The sequence below is a fragment of the Aquila chrysaetos genome, assembly GCF_900496995.4.
Source record: "Aquila chrysaetos chrysaetos chromosome W unlocalized genomic scaffold, bAquChr1.4 W_unloc_1, whole genome shotgun sequence".
Taxonomy (NCBI): domain Eukaryota; kingdom Metazoa; phylum Chordata; class Aves; order Accipitriformes; family Accipitridae; genus Aquila; species Aquila chrysaetos.
In genome coordinates this window covers 3,539,089-3,543,966 of record NW_024470321.1, presented here as the reverse complement: position 1 = coordinate 3,543,966, position 4,878 = coordinate 3,539,089, and positions in this window count along the sequence as shown.

Here is a 4,878-nt window from a genome sequence, read left to right as displayed (position 1 = left end):
CGGTTTCTCCCGGCTTGCGCGAAAACTTAGCTTGCAACTTGCCGAGCTCGGGTCCTGACCAAGGGGCCATGCAAACAGCGCTCCGGGGGCTCCCACCGTGCGGACCCGCGTGCCCTTCTGTTTCAATAAGGGGCCGCGCGTCCCTTTCCTCCAATTCCACCTTCAGATAATCTATTTCCTCTTGCCTTTTAGCAGAATCACGATTCTGTGCTTGAATCCAGCAGGAGCCCAGGAAGGCCCACACACTGCCTTTGCTGTCTTGCGGACTACTTCCGCGGCATAGTTCTACTCTCTCCACGACCGCTGCCGGGTCAGACCACTTCTCCTTCGCCCAGTCCAGACCTGGGGGAGAAGGGCTGCAGCCGTGCCTCCGTAATAATTCCTCCATTAACACCATCCTGCCGACTACGCCAATTTAAAATGTTATGGATGCACGGCTAACCAAATCCAACAGGTGTTAAAACTCAGATTTATTCTTCAGCAAAAGTTAGTTAGAAGTCCAGTAACATTTTATAAAACCACAGGCTCAATGATGTAAAGAGAATTAATACTACACGGCCGACTTAAGAATCCCCAAGATGTAAAGTGACAACTCAAAATATGTGTATCACTCACCTAAAAGCTGAGGGCTCTCTCCCTCGAGGAGTTACCTCGGGCGGTGCCCCGACCCGAGGGGGAGTCCCCGACTGCAGACCCGCTGCTCCGAGGAGGACTGCCAACGTGTCCTCCGGCAGGACCCCGTTTATACCCCTGTCGAATCTGACCTGTGGTCATTTAATTCTATTGGCCAGGAGGGTCACCTCGGTGTACCTGGCGCATCTCAATTGGCCAGTTTCAAATTTCAACCTGCAGCCTCCAGGGTTTCCTTCCCCTCCTCCCTTCCTGGAGAATTTTTGTTTCCTGCTGGCGGGATGGGGGTAGGGGGAATGTACTGCCACACACAAGGGTAAACATAGGGGAAAAAATTTAATAGTCAATTCTATTGATGTTCCCAAATCTAAGAATTTTTCAGCGTTGCGATGACAGGGGTCTTAATATCTGGACCCTAAGCTGACTGAGCATATAAGGAACTACTTCTTGATTAAAAAAAAACCCCAGATGTCTTGTGCAGTGAGAAGCCTGGCCTGACTACAAATCCAAACAATGTAAAAAAAGGTGGCAAACAAATCCCTACGTTTTTAGTCTTGTCAGCATGTGTGTAAGAGTGAGTATATTGGGCACAGAGAAAAGGGCAAAGGGAGTTAAGCACATGGTGTTAACTTGTTCTTCCCAATATTTGGGAGTTAACCATACTTATATTGTCAGGTGCTAATGCTTTCTTCCAGGTCTGTACAGGAGGAAAAAAAGAACCAGCTTTTTGCTTGGATGTCTCAATACCAGATTATTTTTGAGCATCATAATCTAGACATAAATAATCAAAGAGTTCTATCTGACTGTCTCTACAGAACTCAACTTTCACTGAAACTGAAGGAGGCTTGTCTTATGCGGAGGCACAGGACATCACACACAGACCAATGTGATCAGGTGAAGTCCACTTTACTAGAGCATCAGACATCATTTTATACATTGGTTACATCCGTACATGCGTTTAGCTATTTTACTATTGGTTGCACACATTATTCACGCACTGTCCACGCGTCTAGTTACACTTAATGATTGGTTATATTAACACTGTACACGCGCATAAACATAAGACATAATTGGTTATACTAACTAAAACATGCGAGACTTGTCTCAGTCTAATTGGCCAAGATAAACTGCTGAATTAAGGTTGTTTGTGCCAAGTTCTCTTTATTGTGGAATGTGCACCTGTGTTTTTCTAATTGGTATCTTTCTTATTTTTGTCTTCTTGTTTATTCTGTTCAAGGCCTTCTAAAGGCGTCTGGAATGCTCTTGTGACCATTAGCTAAATATGTTCCCACAACAGTCTTAGGCTCTCTGAATTTCTTCAGCTGGGCTGGCTCAGACTGACTCCCACCTCCATTGTTTCCTTAGGCTGGAAGTGAAAGGAAATTCTTTGATCTCTTGTAAGAATAAATAAATTCTTTTCCCTCTTTTGGTACCTGCTGTATCAAGCTCAAATAAAAATCTCTGCCTTGGCAGGCAAAGCAAGTCTTCTAAGCAATAGTAAATACCCAGAACGGTTCTCTGGTAGAACCCTATTTTTAACAGGAACTTAGAATCCAGCTATCAGCTACTTGCCTCTCAAGTGAATGATTTGATTTCAACGTGAATACAGCACCCCTTCTGACATCTGACTGGATTTTCAAATGTGGGGTTTTTTTCTGACTGACACAAGGAGGAGAATTACAATTAAGTCTATATTATCCCACTTGCCACATTTCTGGCTCTGAAAGTGCTCAGATACTATAAAAATACATACTATAAGTATAGAAGCAGAATAGTCATAAAAGAAGGGGAAGACTCAGATTTAATTATCACATTTAACTTAGAAGCAAGAGGTGCACAGTTGCAACTGACACTCTTGGCTTATTATTTGGTTCTTTCCTGTGAAAAACATCATACAGTGTACCTTCACTGTCCTTTAGAATTTTTCATTTTGAAGATACCAACACTTTACTTAGTAATTAAGTACAGCCACCATAAGAATGCAGCAGAAATTTAAAAAAAGTAATCTTTTTTTCAAGAAAAACAATTAACTATCCCAGCTGAAGCCAGGACAATAAGTTTACCACATCTACAGAGACCTATAAATACTGAGGAAAATCATAACATATGCACCATTGTCCAAAGTAGAATTTTCAGAGAAATTGGTGTTTGAGATGCTGGCTGGTGCTAAGAGGTTTCAAACCTTGGAAACTAAACATCACTTACCAGCTACTGCCATTATATGGAAGATTTGCAGGTGCTGGACTGTAGAACGAGCCTGGATTCTTGCCCAGATAAGAGAGATATTTTTAATTTCCCTCACCAGAAACACATCTCCTTTCAGCAGAGGACAACAGTCAAGAGGGAGAATAATGACATCATCAACTGATACCAGAAGAGAATTTGGAAAAATTCCTGTGTAAAAGATACAAGCTGTTAATAGGAGCAATAAACCCCTAAGGCAACTATAGATAGATACATGGGCAGATAATCCCCAGCCCACCTCTTCCTTAACTGAATCCCACATCGCATTCATGGCACAACTTACGCAAAACTGATATGCAAAAAGTTACTCAGCAATAGTATGAAAATGAGCCTTACAAAAAGTATAGAGGAAAGTTTCCACATTTCCAGATAGATCCCTATTCAGGGTTCTGTTTGGAAGGATTCCATAGTATATGGCCCCGATGAGAAGAAAGGTTCAGGAGAGCTAGTTAATTTTCAAGGATGGTCCAACCCCACATGCAGGAAATCAAGCAAAGGTGGAAGGATGTCTACATGCATGAAAAAGGAGCTCCTGACAAAACTCAGGATGCAAAAAGGAAGCATACAAGAGGTGGAAGCAGGGAGGAATACAGAGAAACTATCTTAGCATGGACAGATGGGATTAGGAAAGTGTATTGGGTTTGTGTGGCAAGATTTTGGTAGCAGGAGGAGGCAACAGTGGTGGCTTCTGTGAGAAGATTCCAGAAGCTTCCCCTATGTCCAACAGAGCCAATGCCATCCGGCTCCAAGAGGGACCTGCCACTGGCCAAGGCCAAGCCAATCAGCGATGGTGGTAGCGCCTCTGTGATAACATATTTAAAGAAGAGAAAAAAAAGTTGCGCAACAGCAACTGCAGCTGGAGAAAGGAGTGAGAATATGTGAGAGAAAGAACTCTGTAGACACCAAGGTCAGTGAAGAACGAGGGGGAGGAGATGCTCCAGGCACTGGAGCAGAGATTCCCCTGCAGCCCGTGGGGAAGACCATGGTGAGGCAGGCTGTCCCCCTGCAGCCCATGGAGGTCCACGGTGGAGCAGATATCCACCTGCAGCCCATGGAGGACCCCATGACGGAGCAGGTGCATATGCCTGAAGGAAGCTGTGACCCGGTGGGAAGCCCACGCTAGAGCAGGCTCCTGGCAGGACCTGCAGACCCATGGAGAGACGAGCCCACGCTGGAGCAGGTTTTCTGGCAGGACTTGTGACCCCGCGGGAGACCCACGCTGGAGCAGTTTGTGAAGAACTGCAGCCTGTGGGAAGGACTCACATTGGAGAAGTTCATGGAGGACTGTCTCCCGTGGGAGGGACCCAACACTGGAGCAGGGGAAGAGTGTGAGGAGTCCTCCCCCGAAGAGGAAGGAGTGGCAGAGACAATGTGCGATGAACTGACCGCAACCCCCATTCCTCATCCCCCTGTGCCGCTGGGGGGGTAAGTAGAGAATGTGGGAGTAAAGCTGTGCCTGGGAAGAAGGGAGGGGTGGGGGGAAGGTGTTTTAAGATTTGGTTTTATTTCTCATTACCCTGCTCTGATTGGACTGGTAATAAATTAAACTAATTTCCCCAAGTCGAGTCTGTTTTGCCTGTGATGGTAATTGGTGAGTGATCTCTCCCTGTCCTTATCTCAGCCCACAAGCCTTTTCTTATATTTTCTCTCCCCTGTCCAGCTGAGGAGGGGAGTGATAGAGCGGCTTTGGTGGGTATCTGACATCCAGCCAGGGTCAACTCACCACAGAAAGCCAAAACCCATCTGGACTTCAATCTGGTGAGGAATACGAGAGGGAAGAAGAAAACCTTCTACAGGTATATCAGCAGCAAAAGGAAGACTACGGAAAATGTGGGCCCATTGCTGAATGTGGCAGGAGAACTGGAGACAAAGGACATAGAAAAGGCTGAGGTACTCAATGCTTCTTCACCACAGTCTTTAGTGGAAAGACTGGCCTTTAACAAGCCCAGGTCCCTGAGACCACTAGGAAGTCTGAAGGAGGGGAGGCATACACTTGGTGGAAGA